The 21,557-nt window shown below is 43.7% G+C and overlaps 1 long non-coding RNA gene across 1 annotated transcript; it reads left to right on the forward strand.

The window, feature by feature from the left end:
- Positions 1 to 17,746: 17,746 nt before the first annotated feature.
- On the forward strand, positions 17,747 to 18,516 carry LOC146435563 (uncharacterized). The gene is made up of 3 exons (XR_014853089.1): positions 17,747 to 17,897; positions 18,035 to 18,107; positions 18,205 to 18,516. It is a non-coding gene; the product is annotated as an uncharacterized LOC146435563 (long non-coding RNA).
- Positions 18,517 to 21,557: the final 3,041 nt, after the last annotated feature.

The raw sequence follows: 21,557 nt of genomic DNA on the forward strand, positions 1-21,557 counted from the left end.
CCATACACAAATTGCTCCAATGGTTAAATCTGCCCACTGTGAAAAATATACACCTTTACTGAGCCTGAACTTGTCTGGCTTTAATGTTTATTCACTGTCTCTTCCCATGCCTTCTTTTGCCAGTCACAGCAATCCCTCAGCCTCTGTCTCACAGAAGCTGAAGCAGAGCCTGCCATTGAAGAAGGCAGGGGCTCTTCTCTCTACCAGCATGATTTTGGGAGGGACATCAGAGCAATTTCAAGGAAAAAGGGTCAGAAAGCAGTTTACTAAAATGTAAATGAGTCCCCCAGTACAAATTCCCTTTTTTAAAAATAACAATAACCCACAGCTCACATACCCCTTACCCTTAAAAATGACATGAAAATAAGACTGACTATAAAGAGCCCATGCCCTCAGATAATCCACACAAAGTGCACTTTGCCCAGAATTTCCCATACAGGCATGTAGCCCCTCTGGCAAGTAGATTTCTGGACAAGAGGGAGTTGTGCTCTGTTCGGTTTGGTTTATGGATCACCAATGTGCATTTTAAGATCCAGTGAGTGCCCAGTGAGAAGCTGTTGTCTCCATTAGAACTGTTGGAGCCTCCTAACAGCTCCTCTGCCTGCATCACTTTGGCAAGATGGCACCAAAGGACCACCACCTCCCATGGATGGGCACTGGCAGCAGGGAATGAGGGGTGGGAGGGATTGTGGGGAAGCTTGGAGCCCTGCACACACATCTCCTTGCTCCCTCCAGCCCCCAGGGGAGCTTTGCTGGGTGAACTGCCACCCAAAGTAAACCATGCTGGATTAGTCATACCCATTAGATAACCTGGGCCTGCACAGCTGAGCTCTTGCCGTGAATGTGGCTGCAGTTCACATGGAGGCATGAGGGCTCATACAGCTGAGACCTTCAGTGAGACCTGTCCAGGGAATCAGACACAGATACAGACCAATTTTGCACAATTCTGCTGTACCAAGCTGAGGTAATGAAACTTCCAGAGTCTATGACGGCAGTGTCAATGCTCCACGTCTCCCTGTCTCCACGTGACCCTTCCACATGGTGTCCAGCACCAAATCCATCCCTCTCCAGCGTCTCTGTCCACATCACTTGTTTGCACACAGGGAGCAGGCCTTGAGCAGAGGCTGTGACAACACAGCACACAGAGTCCTAATTACAATAAAAGCAGCAACGTGGATTTGTCAGTGTTACGTTACACAGATCAGAAGCTGTGATTTTTAAGAAGGAAGCAGGTGTTTTGGAATATGATCTATTTATCCAGGAGGTTAAGATAAGTAGTTTTCAGCTAATTATTTTGTGCTAAACCAAGGAAATCTCAAAAGTGAACTAGTCAGCTTGGAACACACTCGTGATTTTGTACCAAATTTTAGACTTGACATTGAACACGGAGCAGGATGAGTGGTGGCAGCAAGGGATCTAACCTGCCTCAGCTGAATCCCTAACACCAGGGCTACAGACTGTAGCCCCTGCAAGGTAAACCACACTTTTTCTTGCATCTTTCCATTGCTGTTTTCCAAACAAGTAACTTACACACCTGGGAAGAAAACAGAAAACTGACCAAAAGAACCATTAATTGAGCAAAAACCAGAAAATGTGAGGGGCCTTGGGCTATATAAGCTGTTGGAGACTGACTGAAATAGCCTCCAACATGGGCATAGAGACTACTGCAGGCTGGGGAGAAAAGGTTGTCAGCCACAGAGCCGAAGAACACACATCAATCCCTTTGCAACCAGATGCTCCTTCTGGGAGGCCACAGATACCCATCATCCCTGAAATGAACAGCATACAACAGGTTAAAGCAGATATGTTGAAAAGGGAGAGAGCCTGCAGTGTAAATACTGTTAGCACATTACAAAAGAGTAAATTATTAACTCCTCCTAATTGGGTGCCACTCCCATCCCACCTCAAGCCTTGAAAGGACTGAGCGACCACGACCACACTTGGAGGTTTAACAACGAAATTTCCTCCTCACATGACTAACCAGGATTGTACCAACACCACCCATCCACTAGCTCTTTTGGTCGTGGCAGAGGAAAACTCACTTCCTCTGTTTATTGTCTTGTGATAAACCTCCAAAGGAAACAGTTTCTTCCTGTAAGTGACAGTATTTTGAGAAAACACTCACAAATCTCTCCCAAGGCCCTTGGGACAGCCCTGAGAGCCTCCTGCCGATGCCTGCTAGCCAAGAGCCATCTGTGAAGGCTCTCACCCTCCTGCATGCTTGTGGTTATGTGGTGACCACCATAGAGCCACCACCAGCACACAAGAACCACTTTCTTTCTTGCAAGGAAGCAACAAAAAAGAAGCTTGAGTGGATGGTAACAGGACTCTTTGTGTAATCCCTTCCTATCATCTGCTCCACCTCACTTGCATGCTCTCCTCTGCCACCTGAGCAGCACTACTACCTGTTTATTACCCAGGAGCAATGTGCCAGGCAGGGTCTCACAGGAAGCAGGAGGACCTGTCCACTCTCCCTCCATCTCTGATGCAAGCCCACTTGATCTCCCAGCCCCGAGGAGCACAGCAGCCACCACCAAGGGGAAAGGCAAGATCCTGTTCCAGGCACATCCCCTTCGTCTTGGCAGGCAACACACTCTGCCCTGGTACACACCAGGAGGCAAGGCCAGCTTTTTTTAGGAACAATCATTGCTCCCTTAGCTACATTAACTGCTACCAATAACCACATTACCATCTAGCAATTCATGATCAACTCTGTAAGCTAAGGGAGCCACATCATGACTTAGGAATTATCTTCTTTTCTGTAAAGTCCTTCCCCCCCACAGGACTTACTAAAACCTTCTTGGCACAGCATATCAGTTTCCAGGTACAATTTGAAAAAAAACAAAAGGGGGGGAAAGCAAAGCACAGCAAGCATGCAACAACATTGTTGTGAGCTCAGATGATGTTAAATGAATTAATTCGATTCATTCTCAGATTTAATTGGCAAGATTTAATGGTTCACATTGAAAGCATGAATAACTATTTTGTTCTGTGAATGACTATAGTTTAGTGACTCGATGTCAGTGTATTTTGCCCAGGGTAAAACTTGCTATATGAATTATTCACTGCTGGGTGAATGAAATGAAATGAATGGGGGTCATATGCATAGACAGGATGCCAACCGTGGTTATTTGACATGACGGGGCACACTCGATGCTGACAAAGGACAATAGTTAATTTACAATGTGGTACTGGGGCTCAGTCATTCTCCTTAAGATCTTTATAGAAAGCATGGCACTTTTTGTCATGTACTCCACATTAAGATGGATTCCATGTGCCAAAAAACACTGAAGCATAGCTCACTTTTAAAAATGTTCAGTAGTTTAAAGGAAAAAAAAATCTACCTTCCTGTCTTGTTTGGCTGAAACATTGCTCCAAAGAAAATGTGTTTAAGAGAACTTAAAAACAAATGAAGGAACACATCTATATATCACTTGAGCATCTTGTCATAGATGCAGTAGTTGATAACTGCTCAGAACCTCTCCCTGAGAAGAAAGAATCTGGAAGCCTTTCACACAACAAGGTCTCAGACTGGGAATAATAGAGCTTTTACCTAAGCTTTTATTTCCAAAACCAAGAGAGAGAAGATATTGGGCAAAGTTTCTGCACTGAAGTATTTACAGTGAGCAATCAGAGTAGGATATCTTCCCAGCCTTCTTAAAAACCTGTTGCTTTAATACAAGACATTTGTAATCTGGAAAGACAGGATGCAATTCAGCTTGATCTGACAAATGGGCCACAAAAGTTTACTTATGCATACTAATGATACATTCATCTTTACTTTACACTTCTCAGCTGTGTGCTTATTGCAAACATCTGTGTTGCTGAAATGACTGGCATTACAACTCATTTGTATGGTTTAAAACTAGTGATGGACGAAAGCTGAGAGAGAGGGGAGGGGCTGTGAATGGGTTGAATCAATGCCCTGGTGTGCACAGAAATAACTTCATAGTTAACTTCCAAACCACCAGCATGGTACAAACCTTGTGTGCATCAGTATTGCACTGATAATACACCTAGTATTTAGAAAAAAGGCTAAAGGAAAGATAACTGAAAGGCAGCTTTCATTTTCCTTCCATGTCACAAACTCCCTACCATCCAGCTGCAGGACAAGCTGCTGCTCCATAGGCCAGCAGCTCCCTGGCAATGTTTAAATCACCAATAAAGTAGCTCAATGCTCAACACCATCCCCAGTTCAAGTATTTTCTTGCCTTGTGCAAAAATTGTATGCTTTCTCTCAAACTATGGTGTGCTGGAGACTGTGCCTACCTCTCACATGAGCCTGCCTGGATTTGCCTTGTTTTCATCCCTCCTGGTGTTGGATGATTTGGCATAAATCCTGGTTGAAACACAGTTCTCACATGGTTAACAGTAATGGGATATTTCTCCTTGTAACAGAGATATTACAGTAATGGGATATTTCTCCCAGATCTATCAGGTATTTGCTTTTTGACCAGATGGTGCTTCTGCGTTGTAGCCGCACGTGAAGTATTAAATTTCTGCATTCACATTTGTTAGGCATTTGGCTTTCCCATGACATCCCTGGAGATCCTGGATACAGGTTAGTATACCAAAAAGGCTCTCAAGTAGTCTTAAGAGTCTTTGTGTCCTTGGACATCCAGGTACTGTGCTTATTTGACTGCCTTTATTTATGCCATGACATCGTGTACTCTTCATAGTCATGTGTAACATCTCAGAGACTGTCTAGCTAGGCAGATGGACAATTGGGCATGAGCAGCTAAAGCCTTTGCCATAAACCACTTCATATCTAAGCTCTTTAAACTGGTTCATGGCTGGATTGGTTGATTGTTTTGGTGTATCTCAGTATTTATAGTAAAACTAGCAGGTCTGTGTATTCATGTCAAGCTAGGAGAAGGTGAGAAGTCAATTTTGGACGTGGTGTATGATGCATCTCTCAATGCCCATGTGCCGCTCTGGCACAGCACTCACAGTAACATGCACTGAGAACACAGACCACAAGCTAAGAAGTATAAAATAATCTTTAAAGGCTTACAAAAGTTTCCCACTCAAGCAATTCCCTGTCTCAAAAATCACTGGTCATGCACCCTTCTGTAAGGGATTTCATTTCATCACCTCTTTTCTTAATTGTTGCTAAAAGTTCAGCACCAAACTAAGGGCCATGTCTACACAAAGGAATGATGAGTAGCCTCACGACACCGGGCTGGCACCAGAAGCACCTGCCAGATGACAGACTTGCTTCATTCCTGCCTCCTCCTCATGGAGCCTCACTCCTCATTGGTGTTTCTCTACTAGCACTGTGTAAATTACTGAGAAACTTGGATAAACTCGGCAAGTGCATTTCAAATCTCAAGAGCTCCCCAACTGAGTTTGTGTTTTGAAATACGGACACTTTGGAGATTGCTTTTGCACATTGTGGCTCAGCTCATAGACAGAAGAGAGCTGAGTAGCTCACAGAACCTAGTGCAGGAATATCTTCCCTGAACTTCTGCTCCAGAGGCACTGAGAGCCTTCTCTCAGGCTGGACCTGTGGCCACCTCAAATGCACACTTGCATTTGATATGACTGCATTATACTCACATATGCCATTATTAACTAAAACTACAAGAATATAGAAATGGATGCATTGTTAGGAAGGGTGAAAAGTGGGAACTCATTTTGCAGATATTGATTTCAGCAGCCTCAAACACAGCCCCTGAACCCAGCACATCAACTGGCACTTGGGGCTCACTGGCTTAGAGATGAGTTACAGTACTCCACTTGCCATTTCCCCACACCCTCTCTTCCCTGAGGATGGGGATGGAAAAGAGCAGCTCACTTCCACACCAGGAATACCATTTTCCCAGCCTCTGGCTACAGCTCTGGCAGGCACAGGAGCAGCAGGACCAGAGCCTAACTTTGTGTGCACCACCCCACAGGGAGAGGCACAGCAAGAAGCATCACACAGGGGCACAGCAAGGACTGTGGGTCATCTGCCACAGCAGGGGCTCTGCTGCCCGTGTGGCCAGCTCCAGGCTGTGGCAGAGGGCACATCAGATGCTCCCTCCAATACTTTTTAATCTGCAAGGATGAGGAGGGCAAGGAGGAATACTGGAAGAAAGAAAAACTGAAGAAAGAAAACTGAGTAAGAATGAAGAATAGGATAACCAAAATACAGTAAAAAACCCTGCTCACTTCCCTCATTAATTTTGGTTGCTGCATTTACCAAAAAAAAGGCTGGATGGTGCAGCAAAGCAGAGCATGCAACTGTGCTCAGAGGAACATCTGGATGAAATCCTGTCTCACTGCCCCCTTCTTACAGAGATTCTCTGCAAATATGGCCCACTTCTAAAATAGCTGAACAAAGGCCGCCATGTCGCAGCACTTACGCGTCGGCACAACCAGAGGGTGCACAGGGAGAATTCTATCCTCTTTAGCCCATTGCAAAAGAAGAGCCTGTGCCACTCTGAAGCCTACAATAGAGAAGCTATTAACTTGAGGTATGCTTTCCAATCCCTGCTATGTTATTTTCAGGGCTGACTGTTGCATACTGAAGAATACTTCCGAATTTTTTTCTCCTTTTGTAAGCTCTGAATGTTTATTTTGTGTAGACATCTGTCCAGTTTCAAATAATTTCACGTCTGGAATGTCTACATAAGTAGGTGTGTGGGACTATCACAAGGCAAAAATAAACATAATTGAAGGAATTGCTTCTTAACATGAATAACTTTTCATGGAGAAGATTTGTGCCTTGGTGTATGTGTGCTATTGACAAAGATTTACTGCAAGCAACAGATCTGCATTTTGTTAGTTACAATTTCTATCAGGAGTATGATCTGTCATGCACAAAAAATCCCTTTCATGGGGAAAAATGAGAGATACAGAGCTCTTCACTGCTTTCTTTGTTGTCCTTCTGGTTTCAGGTACATTAACAATGAATAATATCCTACAACAAATAACGAAGATTGTGGTAATTGAACATGTTAAATATTGGTGATGCAGTGAGTCTCTTGATTGCTAAACAGTAATTCAACAGCACCCTCTTGAAGCAGAAGCACGCTTAACTATGCCATTCCTTGCTGCTTCCAACTCCTACTGTTGCAGATAACTATCTTCCTTCAAAGCTGGATGAAATGTAAAGAAAAAGCTAAAACAGCACACCTCGCTATCCGTGCATACTCAAGTGCCAATCAGCTAAAGGCCACCTGGGAACAGAAAGTCGCAGCTACTACCTTCTTTCACAGTCCATACTGCCATTGCTGGGATGGGATTATTTGAAAACACACATGTAAAGTGCATTCTGTTATTTAACTTTTGGGGCTTTTTCACCAAATTACAAAGGAACACTGCCCTTCCCCTGCCTGGCTTCATCAGGCATGTGCAGATAGAGATTCAAACTAGAATAAATTCTTTTTAGAAGTGTGCTGAATTGATGGACAGAGAAAGCTCAGAGCAGGTTACTGCCTGCTTCACTCCAAGCACAATGAATGGGGAAGTGACAGCACCAGCAGCTCACCCCTCTGGCATAGCTACAGCTATGCAGCACTGGCTAGTGCCTCCTAGACTCCAGCTCACAGTTTAGCCATTTGTTGAAAATCCAAGTCCAGCTACATCACTGCAATAGTACCAGGCACCAGAGTGGGGATCAGATGAGATCTTTCCAACTTTCCAATGTGCTAGGAAGTTCCTCTAAGTAATAAAGGATTGAATATCTGAGCTGTGCTGTTTATACACTGGAGAACTCACAGGATGACTGAATTAAAACCACAATACTCTGAGAATTCCTCCTCTTTGGTCCCTGTGCGGCATTTACACGTTAACTGTACCGCTGCCTATATCTCCAAGGGAAAGATCCTGGGCTAAGCAGCAGACTCATACCTGGGTTTGGGCAGCATGTTCTTCAGGCAGTCCACAACAAAGGAGTTTGGCTTTAGCTGTTAGCAAAGCACTCCAAAACATGCCACTGCCCCTCCTTATCTCAGCACTGGGATGTCTCTTCAGTTTGGACAAATGGCCCCCAGGTGTCAGGGCTGCAATTTTCTGTGTCCTACAACTGCTTCTTGTTTTAATGTGATTACTGTGAAAGTAATCACTGTGCTCTTCTCCTTAATAACAGAGCAGAGTAGCCTGTGGAGGTGCCAAAGCAAAGGTCCTGGGGCAGAAGTCATGTGGATGCACATAACACACACATATATGGCTATTCCTGTCACCCAGATTTGTTGATCCACTTGTCTTTATAAAAGATGAGAAGACTGGTAGAGCAGACTTTTTTCTCACAAATGTCTTGATTTTACTTACTTGTCCCCAAGTGTCACGGGCCCCTTGAAAAGACATCCCCCCTTTCTCCCTCACATCTGTCTGAAGCACGAATGCCAAAACAAACATGCTAGATACAGAGGCACTTCTTAGACTATTATAGAGCCTATTTTAACAGATGACTTATGTCTATGGAGTAATATATGTGGGAAACAGAGATACACTTCACACTTTTAGGAAGCTCAGAAAACTGTGATACTTCTAGGAATACAAATGACATAGGTTTGAGTACATTGCAGAATTTCTATCACTCTGTTTAGGAAATTCTTGCGTCTGGATTTAAATTCAGCTTTTCTACTAAGCACCATTTAAATGGCTAACTGAAAGAAAATCTTCTATTATGTTCATGAATATGGATATTCCCTGGTTTCTGTTGTACGGATGTGCAGGATTGCAGAGGATTTTGTTTACATAGGCAATGGAAAGTTTTTTGTGGTTCACATGCACAGCAAACATTGCAGCAATATTTCAGCAGTAAATACCGATTGGTGTAGCTGTGCACCACTCACTCAGTAGGGTCTTTGGGTGCAACAGTTTTGTTTAAGCACCTATATTCTCTCAGGCAAACCTACCAGCTAGATTTCCATTATTTTGTATTTAACAGTAAGTGACCAGTTGTGGAAGGGACATTTGCAAGTGTGAAAGCAAATGAAAGTGTGGGGGAAGACGAAGGTGGAAAAATGACAAGTGCTTTGCTGAAGATCCCAGCAAAATAATGTTTCTTACTAGATAGTATTTCTGACAACAAAATTATTCAAAGAGAAGGGACACATCAGGGAGGACATGGACAGAGCTGCCATCATAGGAACAGAGTTCAGAGATGGTGCAGATTTGGGCTATTCAGAAATATGACAGCATGGGCTCTTCTAAAGATCATGGTCTATTTTTCAACTGACACCCACACATCAAAATATTGCCTGTAATTGGTGAAATCTAATAATCTAGTTATTGTCACTTGTAACTATTGGGGTGCAGAAGCTGAAATAATATTTGGTTAAATAAGCGCTGGTTATTTCTATAAAAGTCCTACTCCACTCTTGCCAATTTTAGAGCAAAATTTGAGGTCTGCAAGTATGGATGGATGACATTAAACTCCACTGCAGCTTATATATCCATAGGTGGAGATCAACTATACTGAAAAGCTACTGAAATGGGAAGAGGAAGTCTCTCGAAGAACCTGAAAGGAAAAAAACAGCCAGTGTTGTTCTCTACTATAAAGGAGGGATGCGACATGAGAAAAAAGTTTGAATGTCACATGGGTTGAGACTTGCAGAAGGTGGGGAAAAGTATTCTCCTAAGGACATATTTTTGGAGCTGCTGTGGGAAATCTCTCTCTGCAGGCAGATCTTGCTGTGGGGGAAGCTCACACCCTGCCGTGAGGGAGGACTGGCCCATTTGGAGCTTAGGATAAACACTTGGCAGGAAAGCAAGCTCCATCAAGGATCTGTATCAGGACTGGGCATGTCAGTCCTGCAAAGATTAACACATATGCTAAGCTTTCTGCACATGAATGTTCCCACTCTAATTCATGGGTGTAAACATATGCGTGTGCATAGAATCAGGACCTCAGTGCCTTTCTTCTTTAGATCACGTGGAAGTTTTTCTGACTGTAAACGTGCAGGAAGCGTTTTGAGCAGAACTAAACAGAAAAGCTTCTGCTACAGGCCAGAGTGTTTTGAGACCAGCACATAGTCAGAAATATGATTGGTCCATATGGCTTATTGTCATAAGATTCCCTCAACAAAAGTGCCCCTGATAACTGGGAATTCTTTCTTTTTTTTTTAATTTATTTTTTTGATTGCTGCTAAACTTGTTTCTCATCTGCTTAAATGTACCTTTATAGAGAATAGGAGAATTGCCTTCATCTAGGTTCAATTACATGTTAGCTTGTGGCATATGGGAGCCATATAAAAGCAATCTGAATAATTATTTATTTTATTACAGTTTTGTCCAAATGACTTAAGATAGTTCACACTTTTAAGGGAACTTTTGCTTACATGTTCCTTACTAAGTCCAGCTCACCAAAGATTTGATCAGATTTATGTTGTTATCAGTGTTCTTGTCAAGAGAATTCAGAACATTTTTAATCAGTGGATCATTACATGCCTTACGGGCTTTTTATTAGTATTCTTCCAACTGCAACAATAACTTGTCTAATCCCATTTTGTTATAGTCCATTTGATCCACTGCTGAGCTGTTGGAACTTGACTTTTGAAGCAAAATTATTAAATTAGATGTGGTCAGAGCAGTCAGTTCTTCAAACACTGACAGCCTTGATATTCAGACCAAATATTTTTTGTAGCTCACCAACAACTTTCCTTTATGGAAGGATAATTTGTGTGCTGACTATTGTGTTGTTTGCAATCAAGAGCAGAAAATCTGTTCGATGTACAGCAGGAATAAGCTTTCTGGGTCTTAGCTGACAACCTTAGCCCAGAACATTTCTCCTGTGTTGGGAAACTGAGGTCTCTACACCAATTACTGCTGCCTTTTTACAGTCAAGGATGGGGGTGGGGGGAACAACTTAGAGGATTGGATTCTACAGATGATTTGGTTGAATCATGAGTAAATCAAAAGGAAAGATGAAAAGAATTCCTGGGAAAGTATTTATAAACCCATGGGACTGAATGACAAGCATCAGAGATTGCTAACAGAGCTAGCAGAGGGAAGTGCGATACCTTGAACAGTGATTTTTGAAAGTTCATGGAGAACAGATGAGGTGCCAGAGGATTTCAGAGCCACAAAATACAGCACTCAACTGAGTTATAAAAAGGGGCATCCAGGAATTTACTAAGCAATTCATTTAACTTCAATAGCAAGTAAACTATGTAAGGAGTCATAAAGGAGCCATTATGAAATCTTAGAGCAACCCAGAATAATAAATAATTGGGTGGGAAAGGGCTTTAAGAGGTCATCTAGTAATCTCATCAAAAATCTCATAAGAGTCAACATTCAGAAAAATATGGTACTTAGATATGCACATTTCAGCTGGCCCTTTCTACACACCCAATGTGAGAATTCAGCCTTTGCTTGGGGAGGGGGAGCATTCCTCAAAGAGAGCCCATTTTAAACAGAGGACTTCCTTGCCTTTTCTGCACAGCTTGGTCTCACTATTGAGTGAAAATCCTTGGAGGTGACAGGAATAATTACAGCAGCTGGCACAGGAAAGGAAAGCTGTTAAAGCTGATGATCCTCTTTTTCAAATTAATATTCCCTGGACAGAGACCCAAATAACAGATTATCTGGGGGCGAACTGTGATAACACAAGCAGCTAATGCCGGGATGGAGGGCTGTGGGAGAAGAGTGTTCTGGTGAAGGGAGGTTGTAAAAGAAACCCTCTCCCACCCAAACCCATAGAGCAACAGAGAGGTCAGTCTGCCTTTGGAAAATCAGAAGAGGCTGCAGTCAGCACCAGGGGAAAGAAGAGCCCTGGCACCTCTGAAATTCCCATCTGAGCTGAGGTGGGTGAGAATAGCTTACATCTATGTGCATCCGGGGCTTATCCCTTAACTTCCCTCTTCTTCTAACAGCACCTCTGGGTGGCCAAGCTAGGGCAGCTCTGCCATGGCTGAGGACAAAGACAAAATTTACTTTACAGCTTGAAAAGCTCTCTAACCATTAAAGAGAAGGTTTTAAAACCTTCCTTTCAACTCAAGCTTCTGTGAGCTTTGAGCTTTGAGTCACTGCAATGTTAAATGATAACTTTTGGGTCTGAAGTGTTGTACTGAGTTTAGCAGAACAGTTCAGGAGAACCAGGGAAATACTGAGTGACACATTAGATTACGAGACTAGGATGGGGCCTCTGGTGCTCAGCCTAAAATGCTGAATTACAGCCTGACCTTGACAGACGACCACTAACCCTGAAACACCAAAGTGCCCGTGTGGTACAAGAGCTTTACTTCTCAGGTGAAATCATGCATCTTTCCTTGTGCTCACACATGGCTGCTCACCAAAGCCAACCTTCCAAACAGCCTGAATACTGACTGAAGTAGCAACCTGTGACTGCAAAATTTATCTAGGATGTTGCCCAGCCAGATACATGTGTATTTTCCCCTTAAATGCAAAATGGCACAAGGTCATTTTGAAAAGGTTGAGAAAAAAGAACAGAAGTTTACTTGTCATTAGATGTAGATAGTAATAATCAAAAGCAATAATCAAACCACGTGAGGAAATTGAATACAGACAAACTGCAATGCTAAATGAGAGAGGAGCACCAATTATGTGCAACAGAGCTCTTATTATACAGCATTCTGATTACCTTAAATTATATTTTTAACAGACATCCATTTTTATTTTTACTTCTAAAACAGGTGAAGTTCTTTTCAACTATTGACGTCAGCTAGCCTCATCAATTGTTCCTGTAATAGCTCAACTACCACTAGAGCCACAAATGCTATGAAAGAACTAAGTACTCCCTGCACAAAGGGGATTTGGTTTGGGCATTGCCACAGCGCGTATGCGTGGCCCAGTCTTTTACAGAGTAGTAATTGATATTGATTTTGTGTGGCAGAGGTTCCCTCTCTCTATGCACTGGTCTTTATTTAAAAAAAAAAGAAAAAGTTAAAGACATGATGATCCATCTTGAAAATAAATCTAATTTTTCTTCTTTAGAAAATGCAGTAAATTCAGTACTCATTAGATGTGCTGGACTGACTCCATGGCAGACCTCCAGCACAGTCTGCAGGAGAACAAGTCTCCACGTGGGACTGCCTGCACCTCTTGACCATGCTTTTGGGGTGACCCTTTGCTCAGCAGAGCAGCACCACACAGACTTCTCTTCGGCACCAGGACCCCCACCACTCAGAGGCCGTGCAACAAGGAGTACTATGACCTGCTACAGCCTGGATGAGAGGCCACCAGCTCTTTCAGCCATCAGCTGGCAATGTTGCTGCCAGTTCCATTCCCAGTCATATCCAAGCCCTGCTGTGTCCTGACCTGTAGCCCCCCCACTGTTTCCTGTTTGTCTTTCCTTCATGTTTTTGACCCTTAATTATTACTTAGTCTGCGTCCTTCTCTCTCATAAGAGCCCTGGATTGCCCTATTTATTTATCATTGCTCTTATTTTGATTTTAAAAGACATAGACAACTTGCAGATGGGAGGGAAAGGGAGTGGATGCTACCCTGAGTGCTTGGTAGTGGTTCAGTGGAAAAATCTAAGCTGTGCCAGGCTAAACAAGGAAGGCCAGGAGAGCTGCAGATGCCAGCCAAGTCCAAGGAAGCACTTGAACTCCGTGGGGAAGGCAAGGGAGATCTACCGAAAACACTGAAATGACACTTTTGCTTCCTTCCTGTTTATCCCACGAACCCAACTGGGGTTTCACTTCGAGGTGTGAAGAAGGCTTTTACCAACAGGAAGCTTCATATGGCACCACAGAAAGGCTGGAGGCTACTGGTAAGCTGGCCTTGCTCAAGGTCCTACATGGCAGCAGCCTGGGGTGCCAAGGTCTCGCAGCATCGCACAGCCCAGCAGCTTCCCAAAGCCATGCAGAGCCACTTCTAACTGACTGTGCACAGCTGCTGCTGGAGCCTGAACCCTTGGATTCATTCACTCCTCCTCTGCACCTTGAGAAGGGTTGCACGTTCACCAAAACATCTTCCCTGGCCACAGATTTTGAGTGCCCTTGGATGCAGTTTTAGTCTAGGTACCATGTTTGTTTATGACAAAGTACCTTTCACAAGTACAAACATATCTGTTTCAGCTAACTGCTGCACCTACACAGAGACTTTAGATGGCAGCTGGCATCTCTCCAAGCCTTAGGGATAAAAACAGATGTTTTTGAAGGCCCATGGAAATATGCTCTCCTGTGAAATGTCCAGCACCTCTTGCTGCAGCTTGAACTAAAAATACTACAAGCATAGCTCAGGCTTTTGTGATTCCCACTGCCCACGAGAGCAGGATGTGCAGAGGCAGAGGATCAGAGGATATAAAAAGTTCATTCAGGAGTCTGTCTCCTCTACATTCTTAAAGTGACCCCAAACACTGTAAGCTTCTCGTTCAGTTTTGACTGGAAAGCTTGACTTTTTCCTGACCCTCCACTTGCTGGTGGGAAGCAGCAGACAGAGCCCAGGCCATCACTTTGATGCTGCTTTCCTGTGACTCTGACAGCTCTCCCAGTTCCGGTGGCCACAAATTGGCCATGCCTCCCCATTCCTGCCCATCCCAGCTGAGCATCCCTTCAGCATCCATGTCCCAAACTCAGCAGCAGGGCTGCTGCCAGCTGAGACCAGCGTAGCCCTTGCCCACCTTTGCCAGAGCAAGGCCAGCACAAAATGGACTCCCAGCTGCACCTGGTGGCACCAATATTAATTGTGTCCCATGACAAAGAGTAGGGCAAACTGAACTTATTGATGAACTGAGTCGAGCTCCTCTAAAAAAATCTATAAAGTAAGATTAAACATTTCTTCTTTCTACCAATTTTTTCTCAATCTAAGATGAAAAGCATTTCTTTCTGAAACCTGAAATCTTCCTGACAACCCTAAAGTTTTAACCCAAGTGGTGGTGTGATTTGGAATGAGATGGTGAACCATGTATATAAGATGAAGAAGATACAGAGGTTTCATTTCCTACAAATTAATTCTCTACAAGCTGTCTAAACTTTCCTTCGTATAAACAAAGTCTTTACAGACAAAGATGTTAGGGTTTTTTCCCCTTTCAATTATTTAGAGAAAAAATAGAAATGCAATTTTACTGTCTGAGCACTTCAATCCATACCAGCAGATCAAGAGCTGCTCTGGTTGCCTTCCGCAGTGCACTTCCTCATGCTTCTGACTCTAAAACAAATGTAAATAAACTTGCAAAGAAACAACCTTGTGCAGCCGGATATTACTAAGTAGTTTCAAGTTTCTACACTGGATTGACAACAATTTGTATTTACCCCCCCAAATACAAATGCCACGATCTCTCAATACAAAGGGGCAACATACAAGAGACAACAAAACTGCCCATGGCAATACCATGGTGTCATCTTCACTCACATCACTTTTCCATGCCCTTACTTCAAGGAGGCTCCAAAATTCAGCTCTAAAAATGCATTAAACAGTCATTTTGCAAAAGAGGGAATATCATAACCAAAGTTAGTGGCACTGTTTTGTGTATTTGCTCTCAGCCTGTCCCAGCTGGACATACAGGTAAGGGAGGGGAGCTGCCAATTTGCTTTGCCCTCACTTTTGCACTTTGGATCCTCTGTGAGGAGAGGGGAGTTGTCCCTCCTCAGAGAGCTCAAGGCCCCCACAATTTGGTGAAGGAGTGTGCAGAGAACAGAGATGATACAACACCCTGAGGGCTTGGCATGCCTCCTGGAAGGAGCAGGGATTACCCTGCAGCCAGCCTCAGTGGTGATGGAGACATGGTGGCTTGCCTGAGGACACTGAGAAGTGGGCTAGAGGCTGTAATACAGGAGGCACCAGACTCAAAAACAAGACAAGGGGAAGGACCTACCCTTCAAGGACATGAAAAGAGTCTTACTTTAACCTGAGAACTTTTCTTCTCCAAAAAGTCACACTGGTAGAGCTTGTTTTCTGAGAAAACATGGAGCACAGAGTCCCTGGGAGACTCCTCATGTGTGCACTTTCAGGAAACATTGCAGGTCTACCAGAGGGCCTGACTCACAGGCCATTAGATGTGGTTTTGCCAAACGGACAAACAAGTCATTGTGGACAAATATAAAGTACCATCAGAAAAGAGCAGCATCATCCTTTAAAAATATTCCAGAGCACTTAATTCCCTCTCATATTCAAATGTCCAGAAGACCAATTAGAAATGCTATTTGCTGTTATTTGTTTTCCTTCATGGTATTAATCTATACCAGTACATTGCATATAATTTAAGAGGAAGAGTGTTTTCATACATCTGAAAAATGTTTTTGTTTCATTAATGCCCCATGTCTAAAAATAAACACAGCAGATTTACAATGAATGCTCGTGATATTTGCCTACCCTCAAAGAAAAATCTCCATGCCTAAACAAACAATTTCCTAGAGAAACAAGGGACACCTCCTCTAAATTATGCTATTTAGTAAATAAAGCAAAAAAGAGTTACTTGTGCTCACGGTTCCCCACATGGGTGTAACCTCTACCTTCAGGCATTTTGCACAACCCCATGGGGAGCATTCATGCTCTGTCGCCCAGGGCTGAGCACTCTCAGGCACTGGGAGCAGTGGTGCTGCCGGGCTGCTCAGAGCCGCAGCTTTGCCTGCAGTACTAGCAAACGAAGGTCACTGGGAGTAGTGACTGCCTTGCTCTGGCTCATTCTGGAGTACTTGGGGATTAATTCTGAATGCAAAATTTCAGAGCAGCAACTTCTAGAGGAGCTAGCTTGCATCAAGAATAAAATAACCAGGGAATATATTGTCACTACAACCATCTGTATTTCAATCAAACAACCTCATTGGACAGTACTACTGTTAACCTGCTCTCCATCTGTTTATGACATGTACTCAGTCCCACATGAGAAGCTCAAGCGAAGGCAGGGCTACACCTCCTTCTGTGTCACTGAAGTTTCCAGCCACTGCTTCTCAGGACAGATACAATCTGTAGCTCAGGTAACAGTCCCAAACTCTGCTCCTTTATTGTTTTTTTTTGCCTTAGCTCTCCCCACTGACTGTAATACCTGTTCTGACAGTACCAGCGGTCTGACTTTCCAGCTTTGACTGGAAGAAAAAAAAATACCAGCAGTGAGAATAGATGCCTTAACTCTGCTGCTCCTTAAATTAATAAAGCCAAATATGTAACAGAATCTGATTTTTCACTTTTCTTTATTAGGTACTTTATCATTTGGGCCCCATTGTCCAGCCTGATTTGTTACTACAAGATAAAGCAATTACATGCTCAAGGATGATTCACTGTAAAACTCCAGCCTGTGAACCCACAGCCCAGCAACAGAGCTGTGCTGGCTATACCATGGCTAACAAACACGGATCCGTTATGTGTGACACTTGAGGAGAGCAGTGACCACGGCCTTGTGTTATCCCTCTCTTCTACTGCTTCCCACATCTCCCTGAAGTGGCACAGAACCCAGACTGGGGAGAAACCACCACAGGGTCTGCCACAGAGAGCAGGGAGGTAGCCAGCAGCATGGGGCCAAATGCAATCCAGACCAAAGGGGAGACACAGGCAAGGAAAGGAAGAGCGTGGTAATCCATTAGGAAATCAGGTGATAAAAAGGAAAGAAAACCTCTCTCAAGAGCTGCAGAGAGTTTTTTGCCAGACAAAGGGAGAAGCCAGGCAACTGCATAGCTGCTCTCCAAATCCCTGCTCAGATATGCTACATGATCCTGACTTGCTGAGGTGCAGCACCTGGCTGGCCCCTTAGCTGGTCCAGCAGGCTCAGGCTGTTTTCAAGTGGGGTGGAGGCCAACAGCCTTCCTTAGGACCCCAGTGCCCTGCAGGAGCCCTACCTGGCTGCCCTGCCTGCAGGTGCTTACATCACAGACAGCATCCTGCCAGCCTCCAGCTCCTCACCTCCAGCACCAGGGCCAGCCGGGAGGAAAGGCAGCCGCTGGCCATTTGCCAGCACATCTTGCATTACCTTAAAATACTCTGTTCTGACTACCCGTCCTGTTTGCTATGAAACAAATCTACTAGAGGAAATGAACAGGATTTTGCTTTTAAAAGTATTGTGTCAGGTACATTAACAGTTCTACCATATGTGTTACTCAGCTCTTCAGAGAGTGCTTGGGTTTCATTTCTGCTGTAATTTTATCAGCATCTTGCTTCAAGCCTCTCCTTGGTTTCCTGCTACTTAATTTATTTTCCTTTGCAGTCTTATATTGAGCCATCTACAGTATTCTGCTGGCTGCCGAACCTCTGGAAACACATCACACCAAAGTGTTATAGTGAGTCACCTATGGCTCTTGTTTGCAGTTTTTACTCGTGTAGCAAATACTAATTCTGTGTTTAGGACCTAGTATTCCAATGATTGTTCTTTTTCAGCTTAGCAGTTGCTGAGCACAGATAGTAAAAATGAAGACTTCCGTGGCAGAATAGCAGTCATTTGTCAGGTTTTAACAAAATCTCTGACATGGAGGTGGCTCACAGAAAGCAAAGAACTATTGTCTAGTTATTAGTACAATAAAGATGAATATAAACCCAGCTGACATCCCAGAAGCAGCAAGTCATTAAGGTTGTGCTTCAGCAAGCAGGATCAGTTCAGCTCCCTCAGCCTCAGTGCTGAGGTGAACACCATTCACCCTATTTATCAGTGACATTATTTATTCTGTGTTATTTATTGGTGGAATATGTGAATTTGACAGCAATCTGTGAATGACAAGGAACTAACAGGTATATCAAGTATTAGAAGCCATAAATGTAGATGATTTAAATAACTCAGAGATTTGTAAGAACAATGAGATGTGAACTTCAATGAGAGTAGGGTGAAAAAGCAGGCGCCAGACTATAGCTGGGGCAGACACTGGCAGAGGACAGGTAAGTCAGGCTCACTTGTATGGAGCACGACAGGAAGGAGGTTGGCCACCCACAGCTGCTGTCACTCTCTCACAGACACACTAACTTCAAGAGGCTGATTCTTGACTGGAGCTGGGGGTATGCAACGTCGAGGAAAACAGAATTTCACAGCTTTAGGGAAGAGGTAGTGCAGCCCAGAGCCACATAGCTTGGCTAGCGCTGCTGCCCCCACCCCCAGGGAGGAAGGGGAGGTATATTTTGGGATGGTCTGTATCTTCCCTTACCCATAGGCACTGCTACATCTGTCCTGATCCCATCTCACAAGGGTATTGCTACTCTGACTCTTGGCAGCACTAGCACTGGCAAGGTAGGCAGTCAAGCTATTGCTCTTTAGCTTGGGCATTTCTCTGTATTTGCCAGTGTGTAGAAGCAGGCAGAAACACACTCCTAAGAGTAATTATTGATCCAACAGGCTCATTACAGTTGCCTTTACTCCCCCTGCAGTGATTATGAGCAGCTAGAGTATTTTAAACAGCAGGGTTGTGTCTAAATGTCTGCTAAGTGACATTTAAATGAGTTACCTGTGAGGAGATGCGTTTTTCCATGACGGCAGGTTTTTTCCCCTCTTTGGCACAGAGAAAGGCAGCAGGCAGAGAGGTTCCCTCCACCATGGGTGGGCTAGAAAAAAATCATTGTCTCTGTGGTAGACTCCCTGCACTTCACTTGTCTTCCCACCTCCAGCCTCAGCACACACTATCTGTGTGAAAGTCCATACACAGCAGGAAGGGCTGCAAGAGGAAGGGAAAGCATTTTGGTTGCTTCAAGACTTGAAACAGTTTTTTTCTGGGATAATGCCAGGATCCCTGGAGGATGAACTCCTGCCACTGAACTCCAAACATTCAGAACAACTTCAAGATAGCTTAAGTTTGGGGGGCAAAACTGGCTACCCAAAAAAATCAATATTCAACCTTGAAAATACACACCTAACAGGATCTTGGTTTAAGCTGGGGGGGATCTGTCACAAGTAGATCACAAGCACCCTCTGTTTAAATGCTTTGAGAGTACTGGGTGTTACAACTGAAAGAATAAAGGCTCCCAGGAGCCAGAGTTGTGACACAAAAATCAGTCATCTTACAGAAACTGGGGAGAGATATTAAAAGTTAATTGCTCCAGGGAGCCAGCAGATGTTAAATAGAGTAATTAATTTAGTCTGAAATGGGAGAGCCCTGTCGTCAGAGGACTCCTGTCCCGTGAGGAAGGGACAGACATTGGCCTGATGAGGAGTCTGAGAAAATGCTTTTCATCAGGAGACGACACATGAGAATTAAAGAACAGTTGACAATATCACTCCTTCAGGAAAGAAGGTCATCTCTAACTGGACTCACAACTGCTTACGGGGGAAAAATCACTTTATAGGAAAGAGATAAATGTGCTCTCAGTTGAAACTAATGCAAGAGGCCCAGCCCAGAGGTTTTATAAAGGATGTGAACCCAAATAACCAGCAAGGAGAGAGGGTACATCTACAGGAATGACCCTTGGGTCCTGAGGAAGGAGGGTGAACAGCACTGGCAGGTTGGTGGCTGGAACTATGAGCCACTGCTGCCTCCACACAGCCCTGCCCACAGTGCAGGCAGGCACAGCCCACTGCTGCAAGTCAGCTGGTTCTGCAAAAAGTTATTGCTACAACTCAGCCCCATCCATGGGATGGGATTCCCCCCCTGCATTAACCTGTGCCAAGGCAGGGACCATGGGGAAGGCAGGTTTGAAAACTCCCAGGGGTCTGTTCCGAAAGTCGTGTGGGAAAACATCTGGGAATAGACCCTCTGTGGGTTCTTGAGGGCGAATTCACAGTAACAAAAGATCTCAAGAGGATCTTGTGGAAAAAAATAAAGCCCTTCCCCCTTCAATTCTGGTAGTTTCCAGATGGAAAACTGAAATGAAACTTTTTTTGAAATGTTCAGAAACCTTTTGAACCTCATTAGTTTTCATTTCATATGGCTCTGCACAAAGAAGTTTATAAACCTGCAGCTCTTTTAGATGAAATGATGTAACGTTCAGATTATATTGATCGGAGTGGGGAGGGGAGCATTCGTCTCAGTAATATTTTAACAAAAGAAGTCATTTTGTGCAGTCTTTACAATGCTTTCTTATTTCAGGGGTCATGGGAGCTGCATAACACCAGGTCTTCACAGTCTCAGAAACCAAATTACTTAATTTTGTGGAAACAATACCTGCATGTAATTAAGCTCTAAACTTTACTCATGTGAGTAGTTTGAATTAGTGCATGGAGAATACTTGCAGGCTTTCAACTGCACATGTGTAAGTTTTGGCAAGGCTTGGTCGTTAACCGTGTTAATCTTGAAGCCTTGCTTTCTTTTTTTTCAGCAACAAACCGAGAAAAACTACATAAATGCTATCAACTTTGAAAATCCTGTAAAATCAATTTTGGAGACTTCAAGGAAATCAAAGGAAATGTGATAAAATTAAAATGCTCCCACTTAAATAAAATTTTATTTCCCTTCCAGTAACATACAATATTTAACTAAGAGTTTTAATATATTCAGTAAAATATAAGCATATTATTAACCTCCTCAGAACGACACGATTTACTGTAAAGTCATTACCATTCTGTTCGCTCATGTCTGGCCTCTTTGTTTCAAGTCTGTTTTCCCAGCTTACAGTATCAGGTCAACAGACTCTAACATAAATGAGTAATGTGTCTGGAATTTTTCCTTGCAACACCAAACCTCAGACCAAGCTCAGGCAGAAGGGCCACGCTGTGAATAGGATGGGAAGCAGCTTCAGCTGTACCTCCTCACTTCATTCTCCATCCTGTCCCACTTTCCCTTGCAAGAGGCTCTTACCTAGACTGCTGTCTGCCC

Source organism: Lichenostomus cassidix, chromosome 6, assembly GCF_008360975.1.
Source record: "Lichenostomus cassidix isolate B80296 chromosome 6, HeHo_3.0, whole genome shotgun sequence".
Lineage (NCBI taxonomy): Eukaryota > Metazoa > Chordata > Aves > Passeriformes > Meliphagidae > Lichenostomus > Lichenostomus cassidix.